Here is a 23,344-nt window from a genome sequence, read left to right on the forward strand (position 1 = left end):
TTGTTAGGAGGGGTAGATTTCAGGGCAAAGCTCATAATTTGGGAGAGGTAGAAGCTGGAAGTTGAATTGGGAAAGGAGGTGGAGGGTGTGGAGATGGAGAGAGGGTGGGATGCAACGGTAAATGCGTGGCAACAAGCTCAGGGTGGAGACAGAGGGGGACAACAGGGGTTGGGGGGAATCGAGTCGGTGGACAATGTACAGGGTGCAGATGTTTCAAGGAAAAGGAGAAGGTGGGGGAAGCGGATGAGTTCACAGAGGATAAGTGTGGGTGATGGAAGGCAGATATGAAAGGCAAGGTGAAGTGCATGGCGTTCTAGGATTTGGAGGGCTTTATACAATCTGGGAGGGCCAGAAATCCAAGCAACATTGGCATAACGAAGGATGGGGCAGATCAAGGATTTGTTCGTGTGAAGGATGATGGAAGGATGCAGAAGACGGTCAAGGGTGAGGCCAAGGTATTTCAGGGTAGAAATGAGGTGGATAGGACGACTGTAAATGGGGAGGTAAAAATCGTGGAGCCGCAAGGAGCGGGTGGTATGACCTATGATGATTGCCTGGGTCTTGGAAGGATTGACGAGAAGGAGCCACTGGTTTCACCAGGTGGTGAACTGGTCGAGGTGGGTTTGGATGGTACTTTGGGACCTTTGAAGGGTATGATAAAGGACCAGGAAAGTGGTGTCATCAGCAAATTGGAGGAGATGAGCAGCCGGGGGAGGTTTGCGCATAATCAGCAGTATACAGGAGATAGAGGAGTTGGGAAAGAACAGAGCCTTGGGCCACGCTGGCGGTGGGATAGAAAGTACAAGAGTTAGTATTGTGGATAGTGATATAGTGTCGTCGTACTTACCGCTTTCTGGTTTATTCACGTTTCTAGAATAGCATGATACATATGAAATATCACACTTTGTACTAAAATTTAGAAAATTGTCCATGCTGAGAGAGAAGAAAATAATAATTAAAAAATTTAATTCGAAAACTAAACTTCAAACTGACTGATACAGAATGAAACCAAATGAATAACGTACTACGATTTGACTGCCATCTACCGTGCTGTGCCTAAACAACACTTTTGAGATGTGTTCAATAAATAATGCAGTTTCGGTTTAAAAGATGGGGAATTTGATGTGGGACCTCGTGGTAGGAATTCATGTTGAGCGAGCTGGGTGGCCAGATCATTTGCTCGAATTGTCTGGAACAGCGAATAGCTGTGGATCGATGACATGGCACATTGTCATCCATAATAACTCCATTGTTGTCTGAGAAGATGAAGTCAATAAATGGCTATAAATGGTGATGATGATGATGATGTCTGGATTGTGGGGTGCTCAACTGCACGGTTATCAGCGCCCATACAAAGTCCCAACCTTTTCTCAGTCCAATCTTGCCACTTGCAGGAATGATGATGAAATTATGTGGACAACACAAACACCCATCGAGGCAGGTGAAAATCCCTGACCACGCCGAGAATCGGCTGTAAATGGTGTCCAGCTAGCCGAACATATACATTTTCAGTCAATGACGAAATAAGTTGGACCCGAGGACCCACTCCATTCCATGTAAACACAGGTCACACCATTATGGAGCCGCCATCAGCTTACACAGTGTCTTGTTGACAACTTGGTTGCATACCTTCGTAGGTTCTGCACCACACTCGAACCCCACCATCAGCTCTTACCAACTGAAATCGGAGTTCATCTGGCCAGGCCACGGTTTTCCAGTCGTCTACGTCGAACCGATATGGTCACGAGCCCAGGAGAGGCGTTGCAGGCGATATCGTGCTGTTAGCGAAGGCACTCGCGTCCGTCGTCTGCAGCCATAGCACCACTAGCGCCACATTTCGCCGCACTGTCCTAACGGATACGTTCGGCGTACGTCCCACACCGATTTCTGTGGTTATTTCACACAGTGTTGCTAGTCTGTTAGCTGTGACATCTCTACGCAATCGCCGCTGCTCTCGATTGTTAAGTGAAGGCCGTCGGCCACTGCGTTGTCCGTAGTGAGAGGTAATGGCTGAAAGTTGGTATTCTCGGCTAACTCTTGACACTGGTGAGCTCGGAATACTGAATTCCCAACGATTTGCGAAATGGAGTGTCCCACGTCCAACTATCATTCCGCGTTCAGAGTCTGTTAATTCCCATCGCACGGCCTCAATCACGTTGGATCACTTTCCACATGAATCGCCTGAGTACAAATGACTGCTCTGCCAATGCACTGCCCTTTTATACCTTATGTACGCGGTACTACCGCCATCTGCATATGAGCATATCACTGTCGTATGACTTTTGTCGCGTCAGTGTAGTTTCTGAAGTTCTGATAGGTGGCGGCTCAATACGTAACCTTCAAAACGGCTTCTGTAACGGAGGTGCGATTCAAGCAGACAGCTGTCATTGAATTTCTTTTGGTGGAAAACCAGAGCATTGCAGATATTCGTAGGCGCTTGCGGAAGTCTACGGAGACCTGGCAGTGAACGTAAGCACAGGGATTCGTAGGGCGAGGCGTCTGTCATCATAGCAACAAGGTCGCGCAAGCCTGTCCGATGTCCCTCAGCAAATCGAGGGAACGACTTCAGCGTGATTGTCGCCACAAAAATACAAACTAATTTCTCCTTCTCCGTGATTACCAAAGGCTTGCGCCTGGAAGGAGCTCACGAACCTTCATTCGACTGTTCTTCCTCATCCACACTAAAGCCCGAATCTCGCACCTTCCGACTTCTATCTGTTTGACCCAGTAAAGAATGCACTCCACGGGAAGCAGTACGGGGATGACGGGGAGGTTATTGATGTAGACAGACGTTGCCAGTGATTTCGACCGGCAGAGTGGCATCATGTGGGCGTACATGTCTTTCCATTAAGGTGGGCTACGGCCGTCTCGTTGAACGGAGATTATGTTGAAAAATAAGGTTCTGTAGCCAAAGAGAGGTGGTGAATAGCACGGTGTATTGGAGATATGAATGAAACCAACCTCTTTTAAGGAAAAACTGTGTTGCATTACTTACTGAACATCCTCCGAACGTGTTCCGGTCCGCCGGATGTAACTAAAAGCGCATGCTGTTACTTTACTCACTTGCCAGAAAGGAAGTAAACTAAATTATTATTTTTACGAAACCGCCGCGAAACTCTGCTGTAAGGCTGCGTAACACCTGGGAGCCGCGGCGCACAGTTTGAAACTTCACTTTGTGTTCTGCCTCACGGCAGGTCTTGTCATGGGGGAAGCCTCGTCAGAGAGGTCCACCGCATGAGCGTCTAGGGAAGTGACTCCAGTGATGGTTTCCCGTTGCCTTCCACTGTTGATGCTGAAATGATAATGAGTACAACACAACACCCAGTCCCTGAGCGGAGAAAATCTCCGACCCAGCCGGGAATCGAATCCGAGCCCCTTGGCGTGATAGACCGCCGCGCTGACCACTCAGCTATTGAGGCGGACACAGTTTTAGAAACCCTGGGCTGTACTAAATGAAGAGTACTGAAGGAAATGTTTAATACAAAATAAGTAAGTAATCTTTAACCCTACAAATTCAGATTCCGGCGAAAGACTAATCACCGAGGCTGGAGCATTTTTTAAATTGATCGCCTAAATGATTAAATTTTTTTTTTACTGTTAACACTGATTTGCTGCACTTTACAGTCATATGGGCTACATGTGTATCAACAAGAGACTTCATTTGCGTGTGCCTATGAAATCGATGTTCTAGAAACTGTGTAAGGATACAACATGGTTTTCTTCCACCAGATTAAATTCGGACTTTGTTTCACTAATAAATCCATAATAATACTTTATCATCTTTTTTAGGGAGATTCTGAACCGTCGTATCAGCCATTTCCAGGCCACCGTTGTGACAGACCTGAAATAATCCTATTACTCTCTTACTGAGATATCTGAAGCACAACTATAGAGACTTAGCTTCTAAGATAGTGTGTTGCTGGGCTTTCCACAGACTGCAAGAAATCTCTAATCGTTCACTGAATTCATCGTTTTATCCTGGTAATCAGAAATCTTGTATACAGTGAAACCGGCATCTCCACTGACGTATTCTGTGGTTTCCATTACCGACTGTGGCTGCTGATAAAAAAAGTTACCTGCAGGCCGGCCGCTGTGGCCGAGCGGTTCCAGACACTTCACTCCGGAACCGCGCTGCTGCTGCGGTCGCAGGTTCGAATCCTGCTGCCGGCCGGTGTGACCGAGCGGTTCAACACGCTTTAGTCTGGAACCGCGCCACCGCTACGGTCGCAGGTTCAAATCCTGCCTTGGGCATGGATGTGTGTGATGTCCTTAGGTTAGTTAGATTTAAGTAGTTCTACGTGTAGGGGACTGATGACCTCAGATGTTAAGTCCCTTAGTGCTTAGAGCCATTTGAACCATTTAGTTACCTGCACGGCTGCAGTTTTGTAGCTAAACTTATTCAGCGTAACATATTGAAGCTTTTGTTTTCAGAAGCAAGCACGTTTGAAATAACTGTCAAAATGTTCTAGTGCATTGTAAGGCTTTCACTGCTATTTACGCCATTTTATATTCAGTTAGGTGACGTGCTACTTACATTGATTATCTAGTTACAATGTTTTCCTGCGAAAGGATGTAGAGACACGGTCGTCAGTATAGGCTCACGGGAAGTACGAACCACCTGATATTTCTCGGGTTTGCTGTTAGACAGAGGACACATGCAATGCTTGGGTAAAGCACATCGTCACCATCTGTCAGATACTGAGTGACACAGCTGTTGAGTATATATCATAAATTAATTGTATTTGTTTTTGAGTGTCGAAGCATCGATTTATACTGTTGAAGGTAAGACGTAATGTAATCAGAAAGGTATTGCTATTTAAGTAGCATAATGTAGATTGTGTTGTGCTAATGAAATCCGTTTTACTCAAACCAGTTTTTCTTTCCGTTATATTCTGGAATATAGTTTCAGTTGGCTAGCATGTGCCATACCGAAGTCGAATGGTGAAGCCCATGTAAGTAAGGCTTCGTTTCGTTTTTAGAACGAGATGTCAAATTTCAGGAAGAAGCTTGGCTGTGGGGGTCGAATTAAATGTTGGGAGACTGCAGTAAGGCAAGCGGTTCAAGCGTTTTGGAAGGCGAAATAACCAAAAGGGCTGCTGTCAATTGTTAAAATGTTGCTAGAACTAATCTGCAGAGCAGATTACAATCAGTTACAGGAAATTGTGTCATCTATGACATCTCAGACGGAGTTTTTCAAACCAACATTGTTTATCGAGAATTTTTGCTAAGAAAACTGGAACCAGTGTGAAAGGTGTGGGGGCTGGGCACATGAACTTTGTGCAAACATTAAGTATTTATTATATAATAAATAAAAAGTTTTTTTTTTTACTTTCAACTTTTAGTAGTAGTCAAGTACTTTTCAGCTATATTTGTTTTGTAAATAAAAAACGCCGTCTGTTGCTGCACTTTATTTTATTCTCCCAGACGCTTTTTCGCCTCTTTTCACTTAAAGACATCATCACTGGGATCTATAATGATACAATTCTGATACACTTTGGTTTCGCTATGTATTATTCGCTTTTTTATGTAAATAAATGATTACTTACAGTTCACTATGTTTTTAATTGGCATCGGTGTTTCCTCTCATCTGCTCACAAGGTAGTAACACTACCGCTCTATTTACGAAACATAAGCATGTTTTTGTGTTTCGAACATATTTATTCACACTTTTTATTTTGTTTGCCCTGTTTGTTGAGATGCACTACAAAGCTTCTGTCACTAATATAGACATAAAACTAACATAGATGCAACTCCTTTGAGTTCACAGTGTATCTCATCCTGTTTGGTTTGATTACGTACATGTACATGTTGCCAACCTAACCAAGTATATGCTGAAAACTTACGCCTATTAATTTATGTTATGTTTATATCTGTGTGTGTGTGTGTGTGTGTGTGTGTGTGTGTGTGTGTGTGTGTGTGTGTGAGAGAGAGAGAGAGAGAGAGAGAGAGAAAGAGACAGAGAGAGAAAGTATATGTGTATGGCCACCCAAACAAACTTTTCAGTTAATTTCATCTTGTGAAAGAACTAAAATATTATTTTCCGTAGTAAAATTTACGTATATTTAGTAAGTTTTTGCTTTAATTATTTAATTCCTTAACTGTATAGTACTTTTTCCATATGAACAAACTGCATTTATTTGTGAGCCACAAAAGCATCTTTTGTACTTACAGTGTACATTTTAATGTATGGCCCATACTTCCCGACACTTATTAACATCTCGAACTGCAAGTCTTAGAAAATCTTTTCTTGTTGAGTATCGTTTTAGTCAGAAATCGTTTCACACCATTTACACAAAAAATGTTGAAATAAAGGTTTAATGCAGTTATACCTCATGTCAAAACAACAACGAAAGTTTTATACCAATTTTGGCTTAAGTGACCGATACCAGCCGTCGTTCCACGTAATACAGGCTGCCTGAGATAAACCGTAATACAGGGTATCTCAAACCTTTTGGATGACATTGAAACAGGTGATAGTGGGTCCACGACCGATTACATGGAAAATGGAACCAATGGTCAGAAACGCATATTTATGGTGCTAATGACATATACAGCCTACATAGCGTAGCAACAACGTAGCTCATAGTAACTGTTCTTAGCGACGACTGCCAGTCTCAATGTATGTATTGCAACGACACACGCAGTTGTGCCGCACTTGCGTAAAGATCCCGTGTGTGTGTTGTACACTGGAACAAGCAGCTAGTGATAAACAGCACACACCTCTGGCCACCAAACAGACATACTGTACACAGCTTAGCTTACGTCACGTGCGGCGTGTGACGACCGCATACATCGCACCGGCGCATTAACCTGTGCTGCATGCTCACCTCTATCCTTGGCGTCAGACTTTGAGAAGATATTCTTCGATCACATGGCCAACCATTCGGCAATAAGCACCCGTTAATTTGCCTGTGAAACGCACACTTCGCAAGATACAGCGTGAAGAATACTGATGGAACAGGTATTGCACCCGTATCTTAAAGAAAGTGTACAAGCACTACGACCAATGGATTTTGAGCCTCACGTACACTTCTGTCTATGGATGATCACTGCAGTGCTGAAGTGCCGAACTTCTTACAGTTTGATTGTTCGCTAATCAGGCCTCATTCACCGGTGATGGTGTTTTCAATAGCCGCAACAGCCATGTCTGGAGTAAGGACAGTCCACATGTCACCCACATCGGAAACCACCAGCAACGTATGGGCAGGCATTGTCCGACGCCTCCCAATAGGGCTTTATTTGCTGCCTCCAGATTGACTGTTCCACGTTACCTGGTGTTCCTGCGAGATGTGCTGCCACAGTTCTTGTAGACAACCCCCTGCTATCCACGAAAGGATGTGATTTCATTACGACGGTGCTCCAGCACACTTTGATGTTAATGTCCGCGAGCACCTGAACAACATTAGTCCTCATCGTTGGATTGGAAGAGGAGGTCCTGTCCGATGGCCAGTGCAATCGCCGTAAATGGTTCAAATGGCTCTGAGCACTATGGGACTTAACATTTGAGATCATCAGTCCCCTAGAACTTAGAACTACTTAAACCGAACTAACCTAAGGACATCACACACATCCATGCCGGAGGCAGGATTCGAACCTGCGACCGTAGCAGTCACGCGGTTCCGGTTCTAGGCACTTCAGTCCGGAACCGCGTGACTGCTACGGTCGCAGGTTCGAATCCAGCCTCGGGCATGGATGTGTGCGATGCCCTTAGGTTAGTTAGGTTTAAGTAGTTCTAAGCTCTGGGGGACTGATGACCTCCGATGTTAAGTCCCATAGTGCTCAGAGCCATTTGAACCATTTTTGCAATCGCCGTATCTCACACGTCTGCACTTTTTCCTCTGGGCTTACGTCGAGACATTGGTGTACGAAACCTCTACGGAAATGGACGACGACTTGCTTGCTAGGGTCCAAGCTGCCAGTCTCGTGCTACAACGACACCAGGGATTTCTGAGAGATAACTGCAGAACCTCACGCACCATTACCATGCCTGTATCAAGACTGGTGGTCGTCATTTTGAGCAATTACTATGAGCTACCTTGCTGTTATACGATGTATGCTGCGTATGTCCGTAACACACTTTCTCACCATTGGTTCCCTGTCTCAATATCTTTGGTTGTCGAACCACTATCACCTGTTTCTATGTGACCCAAAAGGTTTGAGAAATCTTGTATTAGGGTTTATCGTCCCGTCGGCGGTGATGTTAAAAAAGATTTAACGTAAGCTGCAGTTGATGAACGAAATCAGACATATCCTTTTTCAAACCAACTTCTCGAAATTTGCCTTTCGCGAATTGTTGAAACCAAGGAGAACCTAAATAACGGGAGCCTGTCGAGAATTTGAACTATCGTCTCCGATAAATGCCAGTCGCGAATCTTAATCCACTGCGTTCGGTGTGTTTCCCTCGGTCTCTTCCGTTTCATCCAGTAGTGAGAACAGATTTTCTTGCGCAAGTACTTTTTCTGCTTAGAATTCGGGATGGAAAACACAGTTCAGGAGTCTTCCAGAGCCATCAGTTGTCTTACCATCAATTATCTGTCGAATGTTTCTTCCCTCTTCCCTGTATGCTTATGTGTTGTTTACTTCCTCGGTAATGAGTCATTGCATTACTTCTGGGAGTGCCTTCTGAGAGGATTTTCACTCTTACAAAGGTTTCATCTCTACCTTGATATAAGTTAAACAGGTGGTGCTGTACGCTACTACACACCAGTATTCTGTCACGTACAAAGCTAGCGCTTTGTTTGGCGTAATGCAGATGTAATGTGATCTACCCGTCTAATCTTCATCACTCTTCTGTAGTGCTTGATTTCCAAAGCTTCTTTTCTCTTCCTGTCTAAACCGTTTATCGACCATGTTTCACATCCACACATCACTGCACTCAATACAAACATTTTCAGGAAACATTTCATAACACTTAAGTTTATGTTACATGTCAACAAATTTCTTTTCTTCAGATATACTTTTCTTGCCATTGCCAGCCTACACTGAAAATACTCTCTATTTCGTCCATCGTCAGCTATTTTGCTGCCCAAACAGCAAAACATATGTACTACTTTAAGTGTCTCGTTTCATAATATCGCTTGTTTTAAATCAGCTAAATTCGATTATTTTTGTTTTGATTTCGTTGATGTTCATCTTATACCTACATTTCAAGACACTGTCCATTCCCTTTGCCTTTGCAGTCTCCGAGAGATTGCAATGTCATCGGTAAACCTCAAAGTCTTTATTTCTTCTCCATGAACTTTAGTTCATTCACCAAATTTTTCTTTGGTTTTTTTAGTGCTTACTCAGTGTAAAGATTGAAAAAAAAAATCGGGGATAGACTACAACCCTATCTAGCTCCCTTCTCAATCACTATTTCCCTTTCATGCCCCTCGACTCTTATAACTGATGTCTGGTTTCCGTACAAATTATTAACAGGCATTCACTCCCTGTATTTTACGCCTGCTACCTTCAGAATACCAAAGAGTGTATTCCAGTCAACAATGTCAAATGTTTCTCTATATGCTATAAACGTAGATTTGCCTTTCCTTAACATATCTTCTAAAATAAGTCGTAAGGTCATTATTTCCTCACGTGCGCCCATATTTCTCCGGAATCCAAACTGATCTTCCCCTAAACCGGCGTCTACCAGTTTCTTCTGTTTTTCTGTAAAGAATTCGTGTTAGTATTTTCCAACGATGACTTATTAAACTGATAGTTCGATAATTTTCCCAGCTGTCAGCACCTTCTTTCTCTGGAATTGAAATTCTTCTGGATGTCTGAGGGTATTTTGCCTGTCTCTATATCTCACACACGGAAGAGGTGTCATGGCTGGCTCCCCCAAGGCGGAACGTCGTCTATTCCCGGTGCCTTGTTTCGACTTAGGTCTTTCAGTACTCTTCCAAATTCTTCTCGCAGTATCATTTTTCCCATATCCTCTCCACCTGCGTCCTCTTCCATTCCATAATATTGCCTTCAGGTTCATCTCCCTTGTACAGACTCTGTGTATACTCCTTCCACCCTTCAGCTCTCCCTATTTCGCTTGGGACTGGTTTCCCATCTCAGATCTAGTTACTCATACAACTGCTTCTCTTTTCTTCAAAGGTACCTTTAATTTTCACATAGGCAGTATTTATCTTTCCCATAGTGATATATGTTTCTGCATCCTTACATTTGTCCTCTAGCAATTCCTGCTTCGCCATTTCGCACTTCCTGTCAGTTACATTATTTGGACGTTTGCTGCATTTTTATATAATCTCCTTTCATGAATTACATGCAATATGTCTTGTGTTATCAAAGGATTGCCACTTCTCTTGTTTTTTTACCTATTTGATCCTCCGACACCTTCACCATTTCACCTCTTAAAGCTATCCATTCGTCATCTCCTGTATTCCTTTTCTTTGTTCCAGTTAGTCGTTGACCAATGCTCCATCTGAAACTCGCAACACCCTCTAGTTCTTTCAGTTTATCCAGGTCCCACCTCCAGAATTTTCTAACTTCTGCAATTTCTTTTGTTTTTAATTTGTAGTTCATAACCAATAAATTGTGGTCTGAGTCCACATCTGCTCCTGCAAATGTACAATTTAAAATCTGGTTCTGAAATCTCTGCATTACCACTATGTAACCACTTTGAAAATCTGAAACCTTCTGGTGTACCGAGCGAGGTGGCGCAGTGGATAGCACACTGGACTCGCATTCGGGAGGACAACGATTAAATCCCTCGTCTGGACATTCTGATTTAGGTTTTCCGTGATTTCCCTAAATCGTTCTAGGCAAATGTCGGGATGGGTCCTTTGAAAGAGCACGGCCAACTTCCTTCCCCGTCCTTCCCTAATCCAATGAGACCAACGACCTCGTTGTTTGGTCTCTTTCCACAAATAACCCAACCCAACCCCTTTTGGTGTCTTAAAATCTCTTCCCTGTATACAGCCTTCTTTCATGATTCTTAAAACACGTGTTAGCGATGATTAAGTTATCCTCTGAGCAAAATTTTACATGCCGGCTTCGTCTTTCATTCCTTCATTACTTACCCCCGATCCATATTCACTTACTATTTTTACTTCACTTCCTTTCACTACTGTAGAATTCCAGTCTCCCATCACATTTCTGTTTCCGTCTCTCTTAATTATCTGCATAATTTCTTTTATCTGATCAAACATTTGTTCAAATTCTTAATCATCTTGAGAGCTAGAGTGCATATAAACATGTATTACTGGGATGGGTGTGGTCTTCTTGGCTATCTTGACTATGATAATACGCTAACTATGCTGTTAGTGCATTTATACTAGCTTACATGCATTCCCGTTTTTTTACTCATTATTAAACCTACTCGTGCATTACCCCATTTGGATTTTCTATTTATAAACCTGAATTCACCTGACCAGAGAAGTCCTGTTCCTCTTTGTCAAAAAACTTCACAAACTCCCATTATGTCTAAATTCGACCTATGCATTTCCGTTATAAAATTTTCTGATCTGCTTGCCCGATTAAAGGATCTAACATTCCACGCTCCAACCTGTAGAACATCAGTTTTATTTATCTTCATGACGATATTCTCCTGAGTAGTCCCCACCCGGAGATCGTTATAGGGGACTATTTTACTTCTGGAATATTTTACCCGAGAGGATGCCATTATCATATAACCATACAGTAGAGCTGCATGCACTCGGAAAAAATTGCAGATGTAGTTTCCCCTTGCTTTATCACTTTCCTCAGTACCAGGACAGCAAGGCCGTTTTGGTTGATGTTACAAAGCCAGGGCACTGGATAATCCAGACCATTGCCCCAGCAACTACTGAAAAGGTTGCTGCTCCTCTTCAGGAACCATATGTTTGTCTGGCCTCTCAACAGATACCCGTCCAGTGTGGTTGTACCTATGGCACGGCTGCCTGTATTACTGAGGTACTCAAGCCAACCCACCCACGGCAAGGTTGATGGTTCATGGTGGGGTATATATACAAACTGTGTAAATTTAGTTCTATGTAAGTTATATACTTTGTGAACTACTGCCCTCATTTGATATTAAATGTATATTTGTAGTTAATTAATAAAAACTTTAATCTGTTAATTTTATAAAGTTATTTACAATCATGTTTTTCCTCGAGTTTTGTGATATTTATATAAAAATAGCGTCTAAAGTTAACTTCAATACTTTCGTTTCTAGCTGTGTAAATCTTTGGTCTCTATACTTACAGTTGTGGAATCTATGATCTTTACCACATACTCGGCAGGAAAGGATGTTGTATTAGTGGGTCTTGTGGCGTCGATTGTAAGAGAGGACATGTTTGTGCAATCGGGGGTAGCTGTATTTCCTTGAAAGTTCGTTTATCATCGTGAAATCGTTTGCTTCTTTACTAGAAAAAAAAGAGAAGAGAACTTTGGCGAATTCTTATTATTTACAAGTAGGAACTACCTGTAGATTTCGAGCTGTACATAATTTCTTCGAACTGACTAGGCCTGCACCAACAATCATATCCTGTAGAAGACAACGAAGCCAACATAAAGTGAACTAGCTACAAAATTTCATAATGTTTTTTCCGTCGGCGTCACTACATTTAATTTTACACAAAATTACAAAGCCAGTACGTCATTCATAGTCCCTAACGAAAGAGCTTATCACAAAATCATAAGAACTTGAGTACTCCAGCCAGTGTCTATTGTTCTACTAGATGGAGAATTCCAATAAATTCAACCGTGATCCCTCACAAGAGTGAGTATTTCACTACAAATATTTTCAACACACACAGATTGTAAAAGCTGAGTGCAGTATTTTGACATGAAGCAGCAGTATCTGAACTGGTCAGTCGGTACACTACCACTACTTAGTCAGGTTTCAGTCTGAGACTGTGCATAGCTCTGTGAGAATATTCTGCTGACACCAGCGCGAAGTACTAAATGCCAGTAGTATATAAATGTGCCATCCAGCTCACCTTGCACTTAAATGTGCTTGCAAGGTGTAAATGTTAGTGAGGAACAGGGCTAGGGACCAGCGAACTTCAAAGCATAACATCGATGAAGCCACACCCGCTCTTCATCTCCTCACCCTCTTCTCACCCTCTCACCTGCTCTCTCCCCTCCCCCTCTTCCTACTCCTTCAATACCCCCTCCCTCCAGCCAATCATAGTGTAGTATTAAAATGAAACAATGAATCAAAGTTCTAGATGGTGGCACTAGCCCAATTGTGCTAGTGCGAAATTTAATTCACCCTAACCCTCGTTATGAATAGGAAGGTAGGGCAGAGGGTGTGTTACTGTGAACAGTTCAGTGACCGGGTTGTTCTAATCAGAATCGACAGCAGACCAACACCGACAACGATAGTTCAGGTATACATGCTGACGTCGCAAGCTGAAGATGAACAGATAGAGAAAGTGTATGAGGATATTGAAAGGGTAATGCAGTATGTAAAGGGGGACGAAAATCTAATAGTCATGGGCGACTGGAATGCAGTTGTAGGGGAAGGAGTAGAAGAAAAGGTTACAGGAGAATATGGGCTTGGGACAAGGAATGAAAGAGGAGAAAGGCTAATTGAGTTCTGCAACAAGTTTCAGATAGTAATAGCGAATACCCTGTTCAAGAATCACAAGAGGAGGAGGTATACTTGGAAAAGGCCGGGAGATACGGGAAGATTTCAATTAGATTACATCATGGTCAGACAGAGATTCCGAAATCAGATACTGGATTGTAAGGCGTACCCAGGAGCAGATATAGACCCAAATCACAATATAGTAATGATGGAGAGTAGGCTGAAGTTCAAGACATTAGTCAGGAAGAATCAATACGCAAAGAAGTGGGATACGGAAGTACTAAGGAATGACGAGATACGTTTGAAGTTATCTAACGCTATAGCTACAGCAATAAGGAATAGCGCAGTAGGCAGTACAGTTGAAGAGGAATGGACATCTCTAAAAAGGGCCATCACAGAAGTTGGGAAGGAAAACATAGGTACAAAGAAGGTAGCTGCGAAGAATCCTTGGGTAACAGAAGAAATACTTCAGTTGATTGATGAAAGGAGGAAGTACAAACATGTTCCGGGAAAATCAGGAATACAGAAATACAAGTCGCTAAGGAATGAAATAAATAGGAAGTGCAGGGATGCTAAGACGAAATGGCTGCAGGAAAAATGTGAAGACATCGAAAAAGTTATGATTGTCGGAAGGACAGACTCAGCATACAGGAAAGTCAAAACAACCTTTGGTGACATTAAAAGCAACGGTGGTAACATTAAGAGTGCAACGGGAATTCCACTGTTAAATGCAGAGGAGAGAGCAGATAGGTGGAAAGAATACATTGAAAGCCTCTATGAGGGTGAAGATTTGTCTGATGTGATAGAAGAAGAAACAGGAGTCGATTTAGAAGAGATAGGGGATCCAGTATTAGAATCGGAATTTAAAAGAGCTTTGGAGGACTTACGGTCAAATAAGGCAGAAGGGATAGATAACATTCCATCAGAATTTCTAAAATCATTGGGGGAAGTGGCAACAAAACGACTATTCACGTTGATGTGTAGAATATATGAGTCTGGCGATATACCATCTGACTTTCGGAAAAGCATCATCCACACAATTCCGAAGACGGCAAGAGCTGACAAGTATGAGAATTATCGCACGATCAGCTTAACACCTCATGCATCGAAGCTGCTTACAAGAATAATATCAGAAGAATGGAAAAGAAAATTGAGAATGCGCTAGGTGACGATCAGTTTGGCTTTAGGAAAAGTAAAGGGACGAGAGAGGCAATTCTGACGTTACGACTAATAATGGAAGCAAGGCTAAAGAAAAATCAAGACACTTTCATAGGATTTGTCGACCTGGAAAAAGCGTTCGACAATATAAAATGGTGCAAGCTGTTCGAAATTCTGAAAAAAGTAGGGGTAAGCTATAGGGAGAGACGGGTCATATACAATATGTACAACAACCAAGAGGGAATAATAAGAGTGGACGATCAAGAACGAAGTGCTCGTATTAAGAAGGGTGTAAGACTACTCTTCAATCTGTACATCGAGGAAGCAATGTTGGAAATAAAAGAAAGGTTCAGGAGTGGAATTAAAATGCAAGGTGAAAGGATATCAGTGATACGATTCGCTGATGACATTGTTATCCTGAGTAAATGTGAAGAAGAATTAAATGATCTGCTGAACGGAATGAACAGTCTAATGAGTGCACACTATGGTTTGAGAGCAAATCGGAGAAAGACGAAGGTAATGAGAAGTAGTAGAAATGAGAACAGCGAGAAACTTAACATCAGGATTGATGGTCACGAAGTCAATGAAGTTAAGCAATTCTGCTACCTAGGCAGTAAAATGACCAATGGCGGACGGAGCAAGGAGGACATCAAAAGCAGACTCGCTATGGCAAAAAAGGCATTTCTGGCCAAGAGAAGTCTACTAATATCAAATACCGGCCTTAATTTGAGGAAGAAATTTCTGAGTATGTACGTCTGGAGTACAGCATTGTATGGTAGTGATACATGGACTGTGGGAAAACCGGAACAGAAAAGAATCAAAGCATTTGAGATGTGGTGCTATAGACGAATGTTGAAAATTAGGTGGGCTGATAAGGTAAGGAATGAGGAGGTTCTACGCAGAATCGGAGAGGAAAGGAATATGTGGAAAACACTGATAAGGAGAAGGGACAGGATGATAGGACATTTGCTAAAACATGAGGGAATGACTTCCATGGCACTAGAGGGCGCTGTGGAGGGCAAAAACTGTAGAGGAAGACAGAGATTGGAATACGTCAAGCAAATAATTGAGGACGTACGTTGGAAGTGCTACTCTGAGATGAAGAGGTTAGCACAGGAAAGGAATTCGTGGCGGGCCGCATCAAACCAGTCAGTAGACTAATGACCAAAAAAAAAAAAAAAAAAAAAACCCCTCCACCCTAAGCCAAGTGTTCCTTTCCTTATGCCTCTGCCCCCCCTCTTGCTCTCCAACCAATCATAGCGAAGTATTAAAGTGATGTGTAAAAAATAGCCCCAAATTACACTGCTTCACTTGAAAGTAAAAAATAATTATGTACACATACATACCTCTAGAATAATATTAAAGTGATGTCATGGTCAAAGGTATTTATTACTTACATAAAATTGTGTTCACATACATACTGCCGACATAACGTTAAAATGACTCCAGGGTCAAAGATATACGTTATATCCATTGCTGCCTCAGAGGAGCCTGGCTCTATAAAAATTATAGTAGATTCGAAAATTAGGCAATAGTTGAATTACACTGTAAATAATAGCTCTCATACGCTTGTGCTGCTGCCAACACCATCACTACTGTGTTAGGAATAAGATGCATATGCACTTTTTTATAAGGGACAGTCAGATGGAAATGCGACATATAGAAAAAAAGTGATGAAACTTTATTATTTCAAAAGCAATTGTCATAACTGATAATGCATTTGTCCCACTGCGTGTCAAGGATGTCAGTGGCTTCGCGGGAAAATGTCTGCTGTTGGCTATGGAACCATGAATCTACCAAGGCCCAAGGCATGCACCTTTTCGTGCGAAGTAAATCCATGGCCACCTGTGTCTTATTTCAGGGCTCCATAGACATGAAAAATACACATGGGAGTGATCGGGGGTATTTGGAGGATACGTAAAGGCTTCCGAACGAAACATCTGCTGCGTAGTTGAAACAACCTTGGCCACATGTGCGTCTGCCCAGTCCCACTGTCTCCCCACGTCATTCGTGGTCGTCGATTTGAACCAGACCAAGAGGAGCACGGCTGGTTTCAATCATGCCCCAGAGACAACTTTCAGTATTTTTCCAAGAAAGTATTGATCATCTTGCCTTACAGAGGAACAAATGTATCAACAGGAATGGCGATAACTTTTGAAATAATAAATAGTTTACTACTCTTTTCCATCTGTCTTGTTTCCACCTAACTGCCTCTTGTGGAAAAAAAAAAAATAGGAAATACGAGGAGAAATCCTGTCGTCCTGCACTCCTCTGCAACAGCCGTTGCTGTCTCAACTGCGATGTGTTCCTTTCAGATTCCTCTACATTGCCGTTGGGCACGCCGTGAACACCAGTCCATCGTTGTGCTGCTGTTCTCATTACATTTCAGGCTGCTACGCGCCCGTGCGGTAGACAGCTATATAAAATGTTAACTTCCACTTCATAGCTGCGAAAACAATGGGCCTCTGTTTAAAGTAATAATGGAAGCGCAGAGTACTGGAGAGACCAACCAGAGCCAACAGCTTAAAAATACGCACTTTAATCTACATATATAAAAGGCAATATCCTTGCTTACTGACTCTTTATCGCTCGACCCAAACCGCTAAGGATAGGAACCTAAAATTTGAAAAGGGCGTTGATCTTACACAGTAGGCGTCGTTTAAGAAGGAATTTTTCGAAATTCCTTCTCTAAGGGGGTGAGACAGCGAATTAAAGGTTTTTTTTAAAAATATGCCACTATTAAGACAATTTTGAAGATAGACTACGAAAATTGGTGTTTGGTTTCCGGGTCAGAAATAAAGAAATACATGTTTCAACATTTCCGGAAACTTAACCCTTATGGGGTGAAATAGAGGGCGGAATTTGTTAAAGAATAACTGATTGTTGAAGAGGGACTATAGTATTTTTAAACTACACCTGTGGAAATTGATATTTGACTTCACGGTTACAAACTTAAAAAAATGTGCTTCAGTGGTTTTGGAATTCAACCCCTAAGGGGGTGAAATAGGGGATGAAAATATTTATTAAAGTAGAACATTATGAAAGCATTTTTGAAGCTAATTCTAAGAAAATTTCTTTTTGCATTCTAGATTGGAAATTAAAAAAATCATGTTTCACTGTTTTTGGAGACTGAACTCCAATGGAGGTGAAATAAGGGATGAATGTTTTTATGGAAATATTTCGTTATACAAGCATTTTTGAAGCTAAATCGATGTAAATTTATATTTGGCTTCTCTGTTAGAAATTTAAAAAAATATGTTTCACTGTTTTTGGAAATTGAACCCTCAGGGGTGAACTATGGGGCGAAAAGTTCTTAGGAAGATATTTCATTACGAAAGCATTTTTAGGGCTAAATCTTTGAAAACTGGTATTTGGCTTCTCAGTTAAAAATGAAAAATTTCCACTCCTAAGGACGTGTTTCAACATTTTTGAAAGTCAACAACTAAAGGATAAAATAGTGCGTGAAAGTTTTTTTTTCAAATTAATCACTATTATAAGAACGACTAATGCATTTTTAAAGCTACACTGTCAGACAGAGAAAAATGTGTTTCAGTGTTTTTGGAAACTCAACCCCCTAAAGGAGTGAAATAAAAGCTGAAAAGCTTTAAGATATTATTTCAGTATAAAAGCATTTTCAAACCTAAGCTCTCAAGAAAATAATTCGTAATATTAAAAAAAAATTAAAGCTAAATCTCTGGAAATTAGTATTTCACTTCTCTGTTAGATATAATGACACACATAAAGACATATCTGTCAGGGGATGAAAGTTTCTATGAAAATCTCACCACAAGAACGCAAAAGACATGATTAATAAAATCCTTGGACTCCAGCTACCAGAATTGCTTTTCCGTCAGAAATACATTCAGCAAAATCCATGCTTCTATCTCCTTAATTAGAGTGAAAAGTTTAGAAGGTGTTGCAATTTGTGAACAATATATAAATTCGATTAAAGAAAAACAAAAAACAAAAAAAACTGTGTAGACCATACAGACCTTGCGAGCGAAGCACCGGGCGCTAAGCTAGTAGTTTTATCTATTCTTAGTCGTTGCGAATATTTCCAGAAATGAGACATTATTATCATCCCAGCATCGTGACATATTATTCCTACCTGTATAGACCGCAAAGTTTTAGTGTACGTTACTCCTGTACACTAACGGTACAGGGGCTGCAAGAACCACTGCCATGATGATGGGTCTCCAACTGTGTCACTAGCAGGGTTTTCCCTCGCGGAGCAAACTCATTTTTTATTACTCCCCCCCCCCCTCCCCCCAAGCGTCGAAAAATATTTATTTAATAAACCAGTCCATTACTTACATTTCGTCACCAACGGCGTATGGAGAGATTATCAGTCAATTTACCCCGAGTTCACTCTATTTTCCCGTTGTGGTCATTTTGCAAGATGTGTATGCGTGGGTGGAAGTAATATAAAAGTTATTTTTTTAAACGCGTCGATCATTTATATTTCGTTCCAACGACGCTGTCTTTGTGAGCAGAGTGTAATTTGCTACTGGAGTACAAACCTAATGCCAGAAAAATGACATTTATATTTTGCTCACCAGAGTAGATTTCTCTGACACGTAGAACAGCCAATACCCAAGAAGCGACGAAGTTTCTCCCCCTTTTTTTTTAGAACACAAAGCTTTGGATCACCAGTTTCATATTTCACCTCGTGCAAGTCCTCAGATCAGTCCCCTCTGAAAGCTTTAAACGATAATCGATTCTATTAGTATCCAGCGACAAGATCAATATACTTCAAACTGGGCACAAGCTTTGTCATTATAAAAGTTTGTACTCTCGGCTGATTCCACGCTTTCAGTCTGTAGTACAAGAACACTCTCCTGTTGGTCTTCTGCGTCAGGTAAAATGGATGCTATTAAGATACACCAGCTGTTACATCATTATGTTGTTAGACACAAAATCTCTGTGACTATTTTGAATCTCTCTCTCTCTCTCTCTCTCTCTCTCTCTCTCTCTCTCTCTCTCTCCACACACACACACACACATATATATATATATATATATATATATATATATATATATATGGTGTTCCTGTCTCACGAAATAAGCATCAAACGAAAAAACTACAAAGAACGAAACTCGTCTAGCTTGAAGGGGGAAACCAGATGGCTCTTTGGTTGACCCGCTAGATGGCGCTGCCATAGGTCAAACGGGTATCAACTGCGTTTTTCTAAATAGGAACCCCCATTTTTTATTACATTACATATTTGTGTAGTACGTAAAGAAATATGAATGTTTTAGTTGGACCACTTTTTTCGCTTTGTGATAGATGGCTCTGTAATAGTCACAAACGTATAAGTAATACATTACCCGTGTTAAAATGGACCGTTTACCAATCGCGGAAAAGATCGATATCTTGTTGGTGTATGACTATTGTGATCAAAATGCCCAACGGGCGTGTGCTATGTATGCTGCTCGGTATCTTGGACGACATCATCCAAGTGTCCGGACCGTTCGCCGGATAGTTACCTTATTTAAGGAAACAGGAAGTGTTCAGCCACATGTGAAACGTCAACCACGACCTTCAACAAATGATGATGCCCAAGTACGTGTGTTTTAGCTGCTGTCGCGGCTAATCCGCACATCAGTCGCAGAGAAATTGCGCGAGAATCGGGAATCTCAAAAACGTCGGTGTTGAGAATGCTACATCAACATCGATTGCACCCGTACCATATTTCTATACACCAGGAATTGCATGGCGACGACTTTGAACGTCGTGTACAGTTCTGCCACTGGGCACAAGAGAAATTACGGGACGATAACAGATTTTTTGCACCCGTTCTATTTAGCGACGAAGCGTCATTCACCAACAGCTGTTGAGAGGAATGTCGTTACACGTATTGCCAAATGCATTGAGGTTGACGGAGTTCATTTTGAGCATTTATTGCATTAATGTGTTATTTGCAGGTAATCACGCTGTAACAGCATGTGTTCTCAGAAATGATAACTTCACAAACCGGCATAATATGTACTATTGGGCAACGGAAAATCCACGATGGCTGCGACAAGTGGAACATCAGCGACCTTGGCGGGTTAATGTATGGTGCGGCATTATGGAAGGAAGGATAATTGGCCCCCATATTATCGATAGCAATCTAAATTGTGCAATTTATGCTGATTTCCTACGTAATGTTCTACCTATGTTACTACAAGATGTTTCACTTCATGACAGAATGGCGATGTACTTCCAACATGATGGATGTCCAGCACATAGCTCGCGTACGGTTGAAGCGGTATTGAATAGCACGTTCACCGGATCTGACGTCCCCGGATTTCTTTCTGTGGGGAAAGTTGAAAGATATTTGCTATTGTGATCCACCGACAACGCCTGACAACATGCGTCAGCGCATTGTCAATGCATGTGCGAACATTACGGAAGGCGAACTACTCGCTGTTGAGAGGAATGTCGTTACACGTATTGGCAAATGCATTGAGGTTGACGGACTTCGTTTTGAGCATTTATTGCATTAATGTGGTATTTGCAGGTAATCACGCTGTAACAGCATGCGTTCTCAGAAATGATAACTTCACAAAGGTACATGTATCACATTGGAACAACCGAAATAAAATGTGCAAACGTACCTACGTTCTGTATTTTAATTTAAAAAACCTACCTGTTACCAACTGTTCGTCTAAAATTGTGAGACATATGTTTGTGACTATTACAGCGCCATCTATCACAAAGCGAATAAAGTGGTCCAACTAAAACATTCATATTTCTTTACGGACTACACGAATATGTAATAAAAAATGGGGGTTCCTATTTAAAAAACGCAGTTGATATCCGTTTGACCTATGGCAGCGCCATCTAGCGGGCCAACCATAGCGCCATCTGGTTTCCCCTTTCAAGCTAGACGAGTTTCGTTCTTTGTAGTTTTTTCGTTTGACGCTTATTTCTTGAGATATTTGGCCCAGTAACAAACAATGAACCACTCTGTGTGTACATATATAACTTGTCCACCTCTGAAGTTCAGTGGTCAGCGTCCCTGTCTTCCATGTGGACTATCAGTGTTCAATTCCTTATACTCTGTCACGTAATGTCAGTTGGGGAGCTCTTTGAATGTGAAGCAGCAGCTTAGAGGTTCATAAAGGTGACAATAGTCGCGAGAGGAGTCTGCTGCTCCCATGCCCCTCAATATAAAAATCCAATTGATACAATATGCCGAGGTACTACATGGCAGCTAATCAGAAAAGGATAGTCCTATGGCCTGATCGTAGACTTTTAATGTACTCCTAATGGATTCTCAAACTTGTTTCATTCCTATCTGTAGTTCAAGTTAAATCGTCTCCGACACCAGTGAAAATCGTGATGATAACTAACTGAAGTGTCTCTCACGCTACAGGAGAAAGATAGGTTCGAGTTTAATATGTCATCGACATTCGAGACCGTTACTTGCTGAGTCGGACGAGGGTTGGAAGGGTTGTAGTCCTCAATGAGTCTTGCTAATGGAAGTATCCCTGTGTTCACTTAGGTTGAGTTTGATGAAACGAAATCAGGCTGCCAAATTGGTGTCCTGAAACTGTCTAACCTCTGATATGTTCAAATGAATTGACGCAAAGGTGTTTCCAGAGTAACTAGTATCTGAGTTCATTGGTCCACTCCTAAAATGCGTTAAGTGCATTTTACATATGCTCCAGGAAGAAGTGAGTTTCTACCAAACGAACTCTGAAGAAATTATGGTAGAGATTTTCAGTGAATTATACTATTTAAAATAAAATTACTTTACTGATCACTGGTGAAGATTTTGGACTCATGATGTTAGGTACCACTTCAGACATAAAAAACTGGTTTATAAGTATTGTGAAAACTTAAATTGTATATTATTTGTCTGTAATTAAAACAATAATCCAACTATAAAACTGAAATAAATGCTACACTGTTTTTTATGCACTTGCATTTACTTCAAACTTTCCATCACCATCAGTTTCAGACAGATCGCATTATAAACTACAGCATCTGCCTACTCTCTGCTTTATTGTTACATGCATCTTAGTTTCTACGAAGTTTACTAATTATCAGGGGTTTGTCTGATTACATAATATTTCGTAGTAGTCTTAAAAATGTTAATAATGTACATCCAGCACTAAATTTTGGAGAACATTTTGATGTGGGTTTTCGGCCAAACATAGTTTAAATAATTCTATATACCGTTAACAAAACATTAAACATGACAATTAAATGTAATAAATCATGAAAAAGTGTTATAATTTCTTTTAAATTACATAAAATAATATTTTTTCAACCCAGTTATTTACATAGTCAAATAAAACCCCAAGTTAAGAAAAAAATTTAAGCTCCTTAACAATGTCCAAGTTCGATAAAAAATAATTTTTAAACTCTCTTGTCTTTTGCAAAACCTGTTTACATATTTTCTAATACAAATTCACGATATTGTGCGAAATTTAGTTTTTGAAATAGCGAGTACATAATTCCTAGTGACTAAAATCATGCAGTTTCTAAAATAATACATATAACTGTAATATATAATTCTGAATTTAATTTAATCGCGAATAAGGTCTCGTATCTGAAAATATCGCTTGTGATGTTAACCGCTGTACATAACACCAGGCTGCATAAGATCAGAAGATCGAAAATACATAAATATTCTTAAATTTTTTATGTTGATTTGAAAATTGCTCTTAGTTATCTTCCTTCATCTACATTAT

Source organism: Schistocerca serialis, chromosome 5 (genome assembly GCF_023864345.2).
Source record: "Schistocerca serialis cubense isolate TAMUIC-IGC-003099 chromosome 5, iqSchSeri2.2, whole genome shotgun sequence".
Lineage (NCBI taxonomy): Eukaryota > Metazoa > Arthropoda > Insecta > Orthoptera > Acrididae > Schistocerca > Schistocerca serialis.